This window comes from Gopherus evgoodei, chromosome 1 (assembly GCF_007399415.2).
Source record: "Gopherus evgoodei ecotype Sinaloan lineage chromosome 1, rGopEvg1_v1.p, whole genome shotgun sequence".
Classification (NCBI taxonomy): Eukaryota; Metazoa; Chordata; order Testudines; family Testudinidae; genus Gopherus; species Gopherus evgoodei.
In genome coordinates, this window is record NC_044322.1 from 349,978,284 (window position 1) to 349,995,787 (window position 17,504).

The 17,504-nt window shown below is 43.7% G+C and overlaps 1 protein-coding gene across 6 annotated transcripts in view; it reads right to left on the reverse strand.

Annotated features, from left to right (window-relative positions):
- Nucleotides 1-16,549, reverse strand: part of SEMA3D (semaphorin 3D) — a 194,609-nt gene extending 178,060 nt beyond the window's left edge. Inside the window, exons 1-2 of one of the 6 annotated variants that reach the window (XM_030562341.1) lie at nucleotides 16,307-16,549; nucleotides 15,732-15,890 (exon numbers count right to left, since the gene is read on the reverse strand). The gene's annotated coding sequence lies outside the window, so the exon portion shown is untranslated. Of the gene's footprint in view, nucleotides 1-13,592; nucleotides 13,687-14,537; nucleotides 14,706-15,719; nucleotides 15,891-16,184; nucleotides 16,286-16,306 lie in introns of those variants that run through there. The other 5 variants (XM_030562209.1, XM_030562158.1, XM_030562528.1 and 2 more) reach the window with 5 other exon arrangements.
- Nucleotides 16,550-17,504: the final 955 nt, after the last annotated feature.

Consider the following 17,504-nt stretch of genomic DNA (forward strand, 5'->3'; position numbering starts at 1 on the left):
AACCAATTCCATCCCTTCCTAGAACCATTCTCAAAGCCAATCTGTATTTTGTTTTTCAAAAACTACATGCACTGCTCCATTTTTTTTAAATATTAGTTGGAGTAAAGTGCATTTGTAAGCAAGGTGTTTTTTAAATGACTGTAAAAGGTTTTGCACATTTAGATTCATTGAGTTTTAAGCCTGAAGGGCCCAATAGATCATCTGGTCTGACCTTCTGTGTAAAAAAACCATAGAATTTCAATTTCACCAGTTACCTCTGTATGGAGCCCAATAACTTGCACTGAGTAAAGCATATTTTCCAGAAAGGCATCCACCCTTGGTTTCAAAACACCAAGGGATGGAGATTTCACCATCTTCCTTGGAAAAAGTGACTTGACCAAGGACATGCAGTGGATTAATATTTCCCAAGTCCTACTCCAGTGACCTAACCACTGGCTCACATTGTCTGCCACCATTTTTTTTTAATGAGACAAAAAAAACCTATATCAAAAAATGAGAGAGTTTCACTGAACAAGCGGTCTTCAAAGCCAGAAAACAGCACTTGTCCAAGGCAATGCAAAGAACATAGGAGCTGACCTAGTAGATCAAACCAATGGTCCATCTGATTCAGTATCAGAATAAGGTATTAATGTGGGCCTAGGGTTCACTGCAAGATCATAGTCGAAATGCCTATATAAAAACTGTCTCTGCAGCTGACATACATTAAATCCTCTACCCATTAATGCTCTTTTCCAGTCCCCTCTGCCTCCCCATGCACTCTCTCATTTAGACACACATACACAGCATGAAGGATGAATATAAAGAGAGAGAGAGCATAGGTCAAAAGGGTTTCTTCTACCATGCATCAGATGTGCCAAGGAACATAATAGACAATGAGTATAACAAAGCGCCCCTACAAGACCTCGTGGAATCCCTCGCTAGATATTACAAAAGGCCATAGTACTCCCTGCAGGCATTTAGAGTGAGGATGACAGCCCTACTCACACTTAGTGTCACTTTGCTCCAGTTACGCTGGCTTCACATGCTGGTTCTCTGTACTATTCAGTAAAGAGGAATACACTCCTTTACATGGAGACTGATGCATTTATCTTGTCTCCTTTGTATCATGTGAATTCTAGAATAGGAGACAAACAATTATAATGAACTGAGTTTCATTTCCAAAATGGATCCAAAACGTTCTTTTAAAATCTCTTTAGTAGGATTTATCTTAATGCTTTTACTTTAAAAAAAAATCTGTTTTCATTACATGTACTGCAGCTTTTCTTCTTCTTAGCAGTAAAAAAGAAAGTATGATGCACTTGGAGAAAGACAATGATTTGGCCTCCTAGGACATGTCTGTGCTAGAAAAATTACGGCCAATATTTCATCAGTGACCAGCAGTAGCGAGTGCATCTGCACCAGCGACAGCAATGTTGTAAGTGCTAATGCAGACAGACAGGACTGAGGCACTTTTACCCCTGTCATGAAAGTCTGCCTAGAGCTGAGACTTGTCTGCGCCTGAGCTCTCCCAATGCTAGCAGCTTAGCACTCATGTTGCAAGAGTGTTGAAATATGGGGACTAATTTGGATGCACCCTTAGGGATGCAGCTGGTGTTTTCAGTTTTCATCTGGACCATTATTTGGTGTCAGTTGAATACAGCAAAAATGTGGCTGCTGATTTACTCATAACCACAAAGGAGAGCTAAATCGTAAAAACAGAGGGAGAGGGAAACTTAGAAGGGTTTGCAAGGGGAAAAGATCTATGTTTTACACTATGGCTTGAAACAAGCTGGGAACCTGGTGCAGCAAAGAAGTGCAGGTGGTCTGTTCCAGGCAAAGCAGAAGAAAAGGTACTTGTGCCACAGTAGCCAGTATGCATGGAATAGCCCGAGATGATGAATTAGGGAGTGGAGGACAGAAGAGATTGTATGCCAAATTTGAGTTCACTAGTGATGTCCAAGCAAATTAAGACAATTTTGATTAGTATGATTTTTCAGTCAGTTGTGTTAATACCATTTATACTATACATTTTGTAATAATAGTGGACAAGCTTTATTTCCTCATTTAACAAAGCATTTATTATAAGTGATCGTTATAGTGGAGCTGCTGAACAGAGTAAGGCTTGAGACATTTTCCAGACACCTACTATCCAGGAAACTAAGCCTACCAGCCACAGGGTCAAGAAAGATGGGGAAAGACCACAAAGTTCCAGGATCAAGGTTCTAATGCCTAGGATAGTGCTCATAACTTCCCCAAGCATCAGCCAAATGACACTCCCATCAACCTTGCCAGTTTCCCTGATGCCCAAAGAATTCTGAATAGCACCAAGAAAATTGACCAATGTCCTGTCGTTTAATTTTGCTGTTCTTGCTGCTGCTTAGGAATGCTATGAGTTGTAGCAGAGACACAGAGCAGTGGGTCTGCAGACTCAGGAATACATCACCACAATGGTTTACATCTGGAAAGCTATCTTTGGACACGTGCATACAAGAAAACATTTGGAGACTTTAAAGTGGGATGATTTTAGAATGGAGGTTCATCTTTTTCCTGCATATCCTTAATTTTTCAGTTTAAGCAGTCTCCTAACCATGAATTGCCTATTATGGATTCTGGCCTAGTGATGCAATCCTTCCACAATGTAGAACTCCAGTGGGAGATCATCTTCTGGCTATTATATTGGGCCCTAATTTTCTTTAATATGGATTTTATTTTTTTCTCCTTGGGACAGCTTTATGAGATTTGACATCTCCTTTTTGGTAGGTGTAACTACAGGACAGTAACCATGGTCATAACTCCAGCATAAATCAGTGTAGCATAAACAGTATACAGGACACTCAAGAGGCAGACAGAACTGAGCAGTCATATTTACAAGTCTTTTTACAATGACAAGGCATCTAGAAAAGAAGACTCAAAAGTCCCTTAAACCAAAACAATGATAGTGCCTTATTTAAAAGAACAGGTGCTGTAATCCCCCTTCCCAAGCCCCAGTGGTTTGGGACTGAAATTCCAAATGCTTCCCACAATCAGTTCTGCCCTTGAGACTCTTTAACACTTTGTGTTTGTACTGGAAAAAAATAATAATACCTACAGTTTTATCAGGATTGAGCATCCTTCATATCTGATACCCATCTATAATCTAAGACCCTGGACAAAATAGCCCATGCTGATTCTTTCAGTGACACTATGCCTATTTCAAAATCGTTTACCCAAAGTGTATTCACAATATACACTGAAATTGAAAATCTGAAATTCCTCATCAACCCTTTAATTAAAGTAGTTGGTGTTACTGGACCCTTCTCCAGATACAGGGCCAGACACTCAGCTGGCATAAATCAGTGTAACTCCATTTACTTCAATGACACTACTCTGATTTATACCAGCTGAGGATCCAGATTGTGAAGTCCTAAATTCTTTACAAACATGGCCATGAGATTACTCTGTGATTGCAACAATCTTGCCTATTCCCTGTCTACAAGCTCAGGCATGTCCTTAAAAGGGGATTTTGTTTTCCTAACACGAATCACATTTATACACCTCAGCTCTTGCAAAACTGGACTTCCCACACAAGTATGTGCTGTTGGGATTTGTTTTTTAGTTATTACCTTGATCATTATTAAAATACCTCCCACCACTTCAACAGCGTGCCACACAGGTTTCTTTTTTTAAGATATAACTGTGAGATAAACTGCAGAATTTCAAGACCTGCTGATACCTATAGGGAAACTTTGAGAAATACTCATCTTACAATTAATTCCTATTATATGTTATTTTCAGAGAGGTGTGTGGGCATAGAGCTGGGGGGAAATTCTTCAGTGATTTTGTTTTATCACTGAAGATTTTTGCATTTCAAGATTTATTACTGACCAATTGAGCTTTTCCTGCTGTTTCTTGTCTAAAGATACTTTGTGCTGAAATAGCTCCTTCCAATTGAAGATAACACAAATCTTTACCAATATTAAGGAACGAATCCTTGTACACCCTCTGAGACAGATATAGTAAATATTGTTATGCCCATTTTTAGATGAAGAACTGAGGCACAGAAATGCATGTTTTTTCCCTACACAGGAAACACCACAAGTTGGTGTTCATGGAATTTGATAACTTTTCTTTAGGGTTTGGTCCCAGTGGAAGTGGCAGGGGTTAGATCCTCTAAACCAAAATACCACCTAAGATTCATGTGTTTCTCCATGGATCATCTACATGATGTGTCTCTATACCAGCTCCCAGTCTCCTTGAAGTATACCTCCTCATGATAAGATGTAGCCTCTGAAGCTACACAGCCCAGAAAGTTCAGCCCTCAGAGACTCCAGGCACTAGCAGACTAATTTAGTATTATTTATTTTAGATACTAGCTCCCATTTGACTTTGTTTTTAATTCTAGCTGCTAAGTGTTCAACATGCATCTTACCTACCGCAAATCCTCCTCTATATCTTTGACACAGACAAATGCAACCTTGCTCTTCCCCCATGCCTCAGGTGACCATATTTTCCTAAACAGAAAATGAGACACCCAGCTGATGATCAGTGGGCAAGAGTGAATGGGACAAATGCCCAGTTATGCCAAAAAAGTCATGATGTCTGGGACGGAGCTTAGAAAGGGGATGGTCCTGGCCAAAATGGAATATAGGGTCACTTTAGCCATGCCCCAAGTCATTCAAAACACTGATGCTAAAATCATCTTTCAGGCTCATTACTCTAAAGGTTACATCACTCCTATTTTTTGCATCTCTTCACTACCATATCAAATACAAACTATGTTTCTTTGCCTTTAAGGTCTTTCATGAGTTAATGCTACCTTACCTACCTATTACATCAGAACATGAGAACATAAGAGTTGCCAGGGGGGAGGTATAGCTCAGTGGTTTGAGCATTGGCCTGCTAAACCCAGGGTTGTGTGTTTAGCCTTTGAAGGGGCCACATAGGAATCTTGGGGGGAAAAAATCAGTACTTGGTCCTGCTGGTAAAGGCAGGGGGCTGGACTTGATGACCTTTCAGAGTCCCTTCCAGCTCTATGAGAGGGAAGGATAGCTCAGTGGTTTGAGCATTGGCTTGCTAAACCCAGGGTTGTGAGTTCAAATCCTTGAGGGGGCCATTTGGGGATTGGTCCTGCTTTGAGCAGGGGGTTGGACTAGATGATCTCCTGAGGTCCCTTCCAATCCTAATTATCTATCTATGAGATAGGTATATCTCCACACTGGGTCAGGCCACAGTCCATCTTGCTCAGTAGCCTGTCTCTGACAATGGCCCATACCTAAGCTTCAGGATGAGTGTACAGAACAGGGCAATTATTGAATGTTCCACTCCACTACTACTAAGGCATCAATGTCTGCCAATGATACTAGCCTTCATCAATACTCAAGTTATTTCCCCAAACATCTTCATGCTTTCTACCATGTTGCCTCTTAGGAGAAGGTCCCTTTAAAACCTATATGTCATCCTGCTTCAAATCCCTCCTGAAGTCTCACCTCTGCCAATACAACACAAGGGATAGACAGTTGGTGTGCAAAGATGATTGTTTGTCATACTAACCAGCCTTTTCATTATTACCTTGTCTTCCTCCATACCTGTTTCTTGGTCTTCCCAGCCTATTCAAACTATCTAAGGTACTTGTACCATAGCCATAGTATCAAAGCATTGAACAACTGTTAATGTATTTATCCTTACAACACCCCTATAAGGTCAAGCAGTGCTATTATCCCTATTTTGCAGATGGGGAACTGAAGCACAGAGACTAAGTGATTTGCCAAACATCTCACAGGAAGTCTTTAGGAGAACAGGAAACTGCACCCAGGTCTCCTAAGTCCTAGCTAAGGGCACTAACCACTGGACCATCCTTCCACACCTGTTCTCTCCCATCATACGCTAAGATTGCAAACTCTCTATAAGATGAATGCACTGTGCTTAGTACAACTGGTCCCTGATCCCTGACTGTGGCCTCCAGATGCTACTGCAATATAAATACATTAACAACAATAATCCTTTAGATTAGAAAGTGTCCCTTTCTTAGCAATGAAATGAATGTACAAACAAAACAGAAATGACAAAGTTTATAGATTGCACAAGCATCCCTAGTACTACGAAGGTGGTTTATGAAATATAGAAAATGGATACAAAGAAATAAGCATCTAAATCTTTTTCCCAACATTTTCCATGATACATCAAGGGATCTTTAATCAAGAAGCATAAAATTACCCTGTAGATACAAAGCTGTGGAGTAGCTTTAAAGGAATATTTATGTTCTTAACAAAGGTTTCCAGGCAGTTGTTACAGAAACATGAAAGGTCACCAAACTGATTAAAGGGTCAATTTTGTGTGAAAGACTGAGAAATTTCCGATACTGAAATGCTGTAGCAAAAGAGAAAGCAGATCTATCAGTAGTCAAGAAGGATGGGCTCAAATTGGAAAACACTTAGGGTATGTCTACACTTCAATTAAACATTCATGGCCTGTGGGGCTTGGGATGTAGGGCTATTTAATTGCAATGTAGACATTTGGGATCAGGTTGGAGCCCAGGATCTGAGAACATCTCCCCTCATGGGGTCCCAGACCTTGGGCCTGAGCCCAAATGTCTACACTGCCATTTTACAGCCCTGTGAGTCTGATCAGCTGACACAGGCCACCTGTAGGTGTTTAACTTCAGTGTAGACAAGAGCCCAAGTAGTCATGCTTTTTTATGTGTGGAGAAGAAGCACATTTGCAATAACACACCACTGCCTGTCATTGCCAGTACACTTTATTATTTGGTTTTTTCAGGGGTGGCAACTTTGGGATCAAAGCATATTATTCTAACCACAGTTTTCATGCATTATAATTTCTATTCTATAATTGGAGATATACCTATCTCCTAGAACTGGAAGGGACCTTGCAAGGTTATGAAGTCCAGCCCCCTACCTTCACTAGCAGGACCAAATACTGATTTTTTGCTCTAGACCCCTAAGTGGCCCCTTCAAGAATTGAACTCACAACCCTGGGTTTAGCAGGCCAATGCACAAACCACTAAGCTATCCCTCCCTGCATTATGAGCACCCATAAAAAGTTACAAAGATTGTAACATCCCAAAGATAAATATCTTCATGAACATTAAAACATGTTTCTTCCTTTTTTATTTTTTAGCAGATACTTTGGTATTTAATTTGAGAGTTAGATACACCCCTTTTGACCTAAGCAGCTAGTCAAAAAATCAGGGTCTAGTGGATTGTTCCAGGTAGGAGCAAAAATTAATGGAGTTTGTATATTCCTTGTAAATAAACAAGACTGCATCAAAGAAAATACCAGAGTCCAGCTTCTCTGAATTCAGAAGTAACCAAATGGGAGATAGCTGCTTTGCTTATAGCCTAAGCCTCTTTAGCTAGCACCAGACCCAGAACCTTTCTGTATGTTTCTCCACGGTCACACTATGCTTATAGGCTTCTATCTGGCTTTCCTCCTGCCTCTGAGTCTCTCTTAGATTCTGAGTGTTCTGTCCTCCCTCACACACACAAAATTCTCTACCCCATCAGTCCAAAAGGCCTGGGCAGGTTCACACACCCCTTAGTCTTAGGTGAGCGGGGTGGGCAGTTGTCATTAACTTATCCTGACTATGTTAACTGAAGAGTGTGTTCATGCAGTTCACACCCAATCTCAAAGAGCTTTGGGATCCATGAAGTCACTAACACCTCTCATTATAACAGCATGCTTTCGGGAGTCAGGAGGGGAGAAAGCAATGTTTTGGGGCAGTGAAAGAATTCTTTGCATTTTCTCTCTTCTCATTACACCACAAAATGTGTAATAAAGAGCAAACACAATTTTACAGAGTGTGTCACTGACAACTTCCAGGGGAATAATATAAAGTAGGTATGCATAATGCACATACCATTAGATATAGCAGTACAGAAAGTTAAACTCCTAGCCAAACATAAGGTTGGAGAATTTGGGGACGCATCTGGTATCAAAATCATGCTTCACATTTGAAGGACCTGATCTTACATTACTTTGAGGCACTGATTCAGGAAAGCATCCTCATTAAGGGCAACACTTAAGCACAGACTTAACTCTAAATGTCTGCAAATGCCTGTGACAGTCACACTGATATAAGATGCAATCAGGATCAAATCTGCAATATCTACATTTTTAGAACTGGATATTCCAGGAAGATGGGTAATTTCCTCACCCTCTCTCCAAAAAAAACCCCACCCACCCACCATCCCGCTAGATTGAATCATTACATTTTTAAAGGCTTTTTTTGCACAACATCTGCTTCCTGCAGGAATCCAATTCACCAACCAATTGTAAGCAGTTTCACTCTGGGTTCTCTCTTTTTAAAAGTGACCACATCAAGAGAGAAAACTCACACAGCTCTCCCCTCTGTGTATACTCATGAACAAGGTTAGAATGCTAAAAAGTGCTGTCTTGTGCAAGGGCCAGGGGACAAATATTACTGAAGAGCAGAGTAATATATACAGCACCCTATGAGTGAAATTCACCCTTCGTGCAGAAGGTCCTCATCATTTAAGCTGTGATGCACATTTAAGGTCCACCGGGTGACCTTAAATGTTCATCACAGCTGCACTCGGCTAATGTGTGAGCCAGCAAGATTCCACATGGGAGACAAGGTTATGGAGTCTTTACACCTTAACTAGTACAGTACTAATGTACTATGCTACTCCTGAGAAATGGTTTGACTAGGAAAATCCCCTAATTAATTAAGTAGTATTACTATTATGGTAGTACCCAAGCACCAACCAAGAATGGGGCCTCATTGTCCTAGTCCCTGTGCCAACACATAGTATTAGATAGCCACTGCCCTCAAAGAGCTTACAATCTAAATAGATAAGACAGAACCAGGGTGGGGGAAGAAGTAGAACACACCAGTAGAGTGACCAAATGTGATGGTGGCAAATGCCATGTTAGTTCCCACAACACTTTTTGAAGTTGGTGTAGTTAGAAGAGGATAAAGTAAATGGAAAGAAAAGTGAAGGGAAAGGGAACACTAAAGGGAAGGAGGTTCAGGAGGGCAGGGCAAGGGAGAAGTATGGGGAGAAGATGTAGAGTGAAGCTGATGGGAAGAGACTGAAGGAGGGAGAGGAAGAGGATTGGAGCAAACAGCCAATAAGCATAAGGCAAAGAAAGTCCAGTCAAAACTGTAGAATGTTTACATTAGTAGGTAACAGTATCAGCAGGGTTCTATATTTTAAGCGGATTTTCCAGTTGTGTTAGCAGGGTTACTGGGTGGTGCAGTGACTTCACTATGGTCACATATAACTGTCTAGGTTTTAATACCACACCCATCATCAAAAGAGTTGAACCGAGTCAGTGATTCACCCCAGATGGGAACCCAGGTTCCTCTTGGCTTTCCCTTATTTCCTCTGACCATTAGGTCAGGTGGCCTCCATAAATTATTTGGCATTTTCTGTAAAAATCCACATTCTCCTGGCCAGAACACCAAAGTGGACTTTTGGAGGGGTGCCTCGCTTTCAAAGAGCTGACTCATTATGGATCCATTCCATTTTATGCTGGATCTCTCTATCCAAGTGAGAATAGAATTTTATGCGGTTTTATCTCTCGCAGTCAGATAACATGTGAGTGATTATGCCGTATGCCGCTGGGTATGTGAAAAGTAAAAATAGAGTATAGGTGCTTTTAGATTAAATACAGTAGATGGAGGGGAAAAAGAAAAGCATTAATAATATATATGGGGCTAATTTAAACATTGACTCATTGCCATTACTAAGTTTGTAATACATGAAACCCAGACAAAGTTGTTAAGGTTTTTTTTAAGCAGCATGACTGAGGTTCAGCACTATAAAAAGATTAAAATAGCTCACACATAAATAAAAGGTTAGTTTGCACATGAATTAAAAGGAGTCGCTGCTCTTCATGTTTCAGATGCGTTGGGGGAAACTTTCTTGTGAGCTTTTCTGTTGCTTACTGGTAGCAGAAGAAATCCAACCAAGCAAGGAAAGCAATATGTAACATTTACTATACGTATGTAGGTATTTAGATTTCACAACTATTGTGTACCTTAATTGCTTTACCAGGATTAAAAAGATAATGGACATTTCCCCTACCTTGATTGCAGCAGAACTGACACTATGAGACTGATATGGACAAGGGGCCCTGGAGGGCTCCTCGAATCCAGCAACTAGGTGGTGTCTCCAGGGACTAGAGGCAAGTGAACTGTAATTGTACTCAGAAAGGCCCCCAGGAGTGACCTGAACTCTCACCAGGAACAATGAGATTGCCCAGGAGTGGGTGCTCCAGGAGGTGACCCAGGGTAAAAGACTACAAGTGAGTTCAGACTGAGGGTCATCCAACTATAATTGGTGGAGAATGAGGGCATGAAGCTCTATTCCTGATAAAGAGCCTTGAGACAGAAACAGGTTCCTCCAGCCAGTGAGTGTTCTGGAGATAGAGTGGCTGTATCGAGTGGCATGGAAAATGCAGTCAGGGTTAATGAGAATTTAGCTACTGGTACCACGTAAGCATTGCCAAGATGTAACGCAGCCAGCTCATCATATTATCTTTGTGAGGCATCTAGGGCAAGATAAGACCTTGCAATGGTTACTGGCCAGCTTTTTCTGGAGGATGGAGGGTACAGCACAAGGTTAGGGAATATTGCTCTTCCTGTCCCGAGTGTCAGTATTTGGCAGCTAAGAATGTTTCAAAGGCCCCCTTGGTCCCAAAGACATTAGTGGAAACTCCATTCGAAAGAAAAGGGAGGACATGGTTGGGCCTTTAGAAAAGAGCTTTGTGGGAAACCAGTATATACTTGTAGTAGTGGACTATACCTCTCACTATCTGAAATCCATCCCCTTCAGTTCAGCTACGGCAACAGCGATCATTCCCAGGCTGATGAGACTCATTGCCTGTGTATGTTTCCAAGGGAATTATTGACTGATCATAAGAACATACATAAGAACGGCTATACTGGGTCAGACCATTGGTCCATCTAGCCCAGTATCCTGTCTTCTGGCAGTGGCCAATTCCAGATGCTTCAGAGGAAATGAACAGAACAGGTATTCATCAAGCTATCCATCCCCTGTCATCCATTCCCAGATTCTGAAGGGCTCCAACTTCACCATGCAGGTGATGCATGAGCTATGCTCTCTCTTTAAAATGAAAGCCTTGAAAACATCAGGATATCATCCACAAACAGACAGCCTCATGGAAAGATTTAACAAGACAGCAAAGAACAGGTTTAAGCAGATAGTCTGGACCAAGCCTAGGCAATGGGACAAATTCCTGTTGCTGCTTCCCTTTGCCATGAGAAGCAACGCAAACCTCCACAGGGTTCTTAACATTCAAACTGCTCCGTGAATGCCAGACCCACAGAATCTTGGACGTGTTGCAAGGAGGCTGGGATGAGCAAGATGCAAACACGCTCAGAATTATCCAATACATCAAATGTCTAAGGGACAAGAGCACCCAACTGTATATTTAAGGAGCAACTTGTTCCCCAGAGAGAGATTGAATTCAATTAATCAGAAGGAAGCTCTGGATATCTAGCGGGCTGTGGACTCCCTCAGCTATTATATGCTGGGTAGTCCCTTTTCCCAAACCACAGACCACATGACTTTGTGGAGGCTATACTACACAAAGGACTCAACCCTCTGGATTATCAGCTAGTATCTAATGCTCCAGCCCTATAGCTTCTGGGTACAGCACCACGCAGAAAAAGAGCATGCAAATACAGATATTTTTTTTCCCCAGGGAGATTGGGACTGGAGAAATGCTCGAGCAAGAAACTCTTCTGGTGTTGATGGCGGGAAGGGGGGCAGGTATGTGATAAGATATGACCTCATCCCATTGATAGAAAGGCTAATGAGCATTCCTGCACTCAGGCACACCTGCAGAACATGTTTCACCTGGAGAAATGGAGCTCAAAAGGTTGAGACTGGCCACACAAACGTAGGGAGAGTTTCCTCGCCTCACAGAACCTGGGGAGAGCCGCCCGGGATTAGAGGCCAGTGAACTGTTACTTGACTCAGAAAGGACCCTGGGAGTGCGCTGAACTCTCACTGGGATCAATGAGATTGTCCAGGAGTGGGTGCTCCTGTAGGGGATCCAGATGCAAGAAATTCAAAGAAACTACAGCTAAATCCAGGCTGAGTGTCAGCCAACTACAGGCTGACATAGTGACTCTGTCATCAAGTGCAGAATAGAGACTGTGGCCAGGAAATGTGGGCAAAGACAGGAAATCCAGTTGATGCCTGGCTGATTCATCAGCCTATTTGGAGCTGGGTGTAAATTACAGGAACCTTGAGGCTGCTCTAATATATGCTGGAGACCACCCTGATCCCCAGATGGCCCTGGAATGAGGGAAGATAATGAGTTTAAACACAAGCTGTCTCTAGGTGAGCACACAAAATTACTGGCCATGCGAACATTTTGGCCTTAATCTTTCTGGGCCAAAATTCCCCATCTGTAAAATGGGAGTAAATAATAACTCCCTATCTCACAGTGGAGTGGTGAGATTAAACTCATGAATACTGGGAAAGTGCTCAGATACTATGGTCATAGGAGCAAGGTAAGGAAATCGATTTTATTTTCAGTACAAGGCAGCCAACAAGTCTGAGGCATTGGATGTAATGTTTTATAGAATGGTTAAGTGAATTTCTCTTGTAAGCCTTTTTTTCTTTGTAAGAATATGGCAGCTTTTTAGATGGAAGAGAGCAGGTGATGCGCTTATCACCACATTTGTAAAGGTATTTTAGGCACCTAAGATGCATCTACAGCCTAACTCCCACTGAAATAAAGCCTAACTTCTACTGAAATCAATGGGAGTTGGGTACCAAAGTGCTTGTGAAAATTCCAATAGGCCTCTTATCTGTATCTTTACATGCTTTTAGGTACCCTTACATCTTTACATATTGATTCCCTAGTGGGAAGTTATTCTTTTGACCTCCCTCACACTCTGATGCTTCCAGCTAACTGGCTGTCAGTTGGACAGCACTTGGGTGAAAGAGGAAAAGGAGACTTCCAGGCCTAAAAGACCAATACACTGGAGCAAAAAGACTTTGCAAAGATAAGAGTTTTGAGAGCCTGGTGCTATATTCCTTTCACACCCAAATTTCCCCTGACTTCAGCAGGGTTTTGGATGCAAAAAGAAAGCAGAATCATTCCATAATTCTGAACACCGTAAACACAAAGGCCCAGATCCTCAGATGTATTTAGGCTTCTAACTTACATTGAAATCAATGGGAATTAAGTGCCTAGATACCTTTGAGTATCAGAGTGAGAAAGTCTGCACATATAGCATCTTATTAAATGATTATGGCATTTTTGATAGGTTAAATTATAGAGGCTTTAATTTACCTGTATTCTTGTGACCCTGTTACTTATCCCCACTTGTGTTATACTATGGATCCTACATGTGGTTTGTTTGGAGTCTATTTTATAACTTGGAGTTGAGGATTTTTTGTAATTAGTTTATTCTTTCTTTGCTTTATAATGCTTTGGCAGTCACATAGTAGTTTTGTGTTTTTAATTAATTATTGTTGTTATAATTATTGCATGTTTAATAAGTAGCATCCCATGGTTTTGGGAGGGGACAATTTATAAAATACATTATTTATATTTAATTTTCTAATACAATTTTTTAAACACACATACATAATTCTCTTCTTGAGCCTTACCCCATTCAAGTCAATTGCAAAATTCCAATTGACTTTAATGGATGCAGATCAAACCACTAATCATCACCATGGTATCTGTAGGGGCATATCTCCCTCTGAAAACCCACTGTAAACCAAAAGGTACATCATCATTCTCCCATCTTCAATTGAGTAAGCTACTAAAAGACAAAGATAAAATGAATCATATTTCACACATATAATAATTCAAGGTAGAGGAATATTAGACAACTACTTTGGAGTGTGTTAATCCATTCACTAAAGATTAAAATGGAATCCAGGTACTCTTCCTATTGACCAGAAATGCAAAAGAATAGTAAAAGGTAATTGAGTATATTATTGCAACTAATGTTCTAGTCTGCATCTGTGTAAAGACAGAGCTATGCAGATGAGCAGCTTGGCAGCTGCTTTCTGGCAGACAAGAATGAGCTGTTTGGTATACGGTCTGACTGTTTCCAAATCATCTCTATTGTTCTTGGACATTTTTTTTAATTTATTTTGTCTTGTTCTGTTTTATGGAAATCTAAGTGGCTGCTTTGTAATTCTTCAATACCCAACAAAGACCAATCACAATATCACATCACACACTGCAGCATGTTTCTGCTCTAGAAACCATAAAAGCCATTTTCCATATTTATAATGAAACAATGAGCTTTGGCAACTACACCTGGGCACCAACTATTCATTTGCCTGTACAAAGCAATATACAGCTTGTTGCAAATTTGAGAAAGTTCACAATATCATTCCAGTGAACACCACAGGACAAACTGGCACTGATATACTACACCACAGCTGGATACATTTGAAGAAAATAAAAAATTAGATCAAGCTCCTCACTGTAGTAGCTGAGCTAGAGAAAGAAAAATGCAGCATTGCTCTCAGCAGTTGCAACTCCAGAGTTCAATAGACTTGCATGCACATACATTAGGACTGCATATGGCCACCCACCTGTGTCATTCCTTCTCCTCCATTGTCTAAGGAAACATTTCAACAATAACTGGTTCAAAAAGCACTAAGGAATTCCACATAGATAGATGGAGGAACTGATCTGTCGACCTGTATGGCCTCCTTCCCTATAGTCCGAATACCTAAGCTCTGGAGCACTTCCTGTGTCTGTTTAATTCTGATCCAAAGCAGTGTGTTTCCCACACCCAGGGAAGAGATGGCAATGTAATGATAATCTGATGCAGTGCTGTGGTTCAAACCAATCAGTCAGTGGGCATATTACTCCCTCTTTCTGCAGCTCTGGGAGGATTCCCCCCTTTAGTGTCTTGCTCTCCAGAAATCCAATCAAACAAAAAGAGCTGAACAAAGTTTAGCTCACAAATTATACTGAGCACTGACATAGCACTTCTCACCGAGTGATCTCAAAGCGTGTTAAACGGTGGGTAAATATAATTATCCTCATTCTACAGAAGGGTACACTGAGGCACAGTGAGCTGACGAGACTTGCTCAGGGTCACACAGCAAGTCAGGGGCACAGCCTGACTCCCAATCTCCTACTCTAAACACTGAGTGTATATTACCCACCTCGGTGATTAATATTAATTACTACCCAGTTGTGCATAAATTATTTGCAGTGTATTAAGTGCAAAGCCAAAACACCTGAGCTGATGATATCACCGGCCTGAACAGGGGACGTAGGGTGCTTGGGTATCCACCGAGCCCCCAGTGGTGTCCCACACTGTAGGCGGTAAGGCAGCTGCACTGCAGACCCAGCTGTACTAGCTAGATGACGCCCCGGGAGCTGCTGCCAGGTGTCTGGCACCTGCACCGGCGCTGCATGGAGCGAGCATCTGCGAGAGCCAGAGCGCAGGCGGGCGCCCAGAGCACCTGAGCAAACACTCCCTACTTAACGGGCCGGCAAAAGCGAACACGCCAGCCAGCCGCTGCAGGGAATTAGCCACAGATTTGCAAAGAGCCTCACAAACTTGAGAGGTTTGCCCGGGGGAGACAGACCGATGGAGGCTGCCCGAGGAAGAATGGGACCTTGACCCAAACACCACTCTCCTGCTGCAACCCAGCCCCAGATCAGCTCATGCAACGATTTGTGTTCAGGCTGCCCAGGGATAAACTCCAGATCAGCTCATGCGACGGTTGCTGCGTGTAGCTTGCCAGCGGGTTAGTTACCCGCAGACCTGCCTGGAGATCAATCCGTCTATTGAATCGAGGCTGTCGATGAGCGTCTCCATTTAACTTTTCTTGTCGTGGACAAACCCCCAACTCTGGATGCACCGTGGGTCATTTCCCCCAATGGGAACCGCCCGCGGCCGAGCGATTGAACGAACAGCGCAAACCCCTCTGGAAGGGGGAAAACATAGGGGAGGATTTTACACGTGGATCTGCCACGCTGCTTTGCAGCCTCCACTTTCGATTAGTCTCCGAGCTGCCCCGGTGACAAGCCAGGGGAGACTCACCTCCCTTACTCACCATACCCCCACAATCACAGCCTGCCCCGCCCCCGGTTGGGGAGCAGCACAGCCAGCAGCATCCCGACTCCCTTTAACCAGCCCCTCTTCAGTCCCACCCAGCCCTCTGCTGGCCCAAGCCGCGGGACGCCGCTTTACACCGGCTCCCGTCTGGACGCTCGCTGACCTGCCCGCCGCCACTCGTGCTCGGCGCGCCGGCAGCCACACGCCGGGGCCGTGTCTGAGCCCGTCCGAGCCCCGGGAGACTCGCCCCCTGTGGGGCCAGCCCTGAAAGGAGCCGCACGGTACCTGCCGGGGGGGTGTCGCCGCCGCAGCAGGAAGCTGCTCCCGGCAGGGAGACGCTGTGGCTCCGATAAGAGCCGCTGGCCCTTCTTCGCCTTTGCACGCAGCAGCTGCTCTCCGCAGCCCGGGAGCAGAGGGCGCTGCTGGCCGCTCCCCGCCAGGCAGAGGTTGCTCCGCTTGAGCGTGACGCGACTCCGGTGTCCCCCTGCGGCTGCCGCGGCTCTTCACGGGCCGTTCGGAGCGGCGGAGTTTCCTCCTTCCATCACCGCCCCCCCTCCCCCGCCCTCTCACACCCCCGCCCCCCCTCGGGCGAGTTGGCTAGAGTTCCCGCACACGCCTCGCCCCACGCGCCAGCGAGCGCGCACAGGCGCCGCAGCAGGTCCCAGGGGGTGGCCCGGCTGGCCAGCAGCAGGCAGCTGTGGGTTAAGTGAAAGGGCTTCGCAAACACGCCCTGGCAGGTGCCACCCAGCCCGAGTCCTAGAGCTGCTGGCCAACGGGCAGCCTCCCTGCACTGGAGGGCACTGTGCTCCTTTAATACCGACAGACCCCAGTGGTAGGCAGGCAAGGATCTAGCCTGGGACCTCTGGAGCTAAATGCATGAGCTAACCGCTGGCCCTTAGCTGCAGTGGACTCATTAATCTCTAAGCGGTCTGGATGCCACTGAAGGGGACAAAACACCACACCCAAGAGGCGTGTGGGTTACACTCACATGGCCATTGGCCAGGTCCCAGGCTCGGACATGAGCTAGGTATTGCACATAATGCCAGAACCATCATGGGTGGCAGGGGCATTGGGCATGAAAACTTAGGTGGCACCCAGTTGCATTGCTCGGGGCTGTGAAAAATTTCAGCACTGTAGTCCAGCAGTCCTAACCCCTGGTGTAGAAAGGTTAGAGCAACAGCAGGATTCTTCTCTCAAGCTACCCTACCATCTCTCAAAGAGATGGATTCTCTGCATCATTGGAAAAAAATCCTTCTTGCAATGCAGGGAGCAGCCTTACAGTGGCACAGCTGCAGCTCCATAGCAGTGCTGCTGTAGCATAGATATACCCCGAGCCATAACGTATCATAGAATCATAGCACTGGAAGGGACCTTGAGAAGTCATCTAGTCCAGTCCCCTGCACTCAAGGCAGGACTAAATATTATCTGACCATCCCTGACAGGTATTTGTCCAACCTGCTCTTAGAAAACTCCAATGATGGAG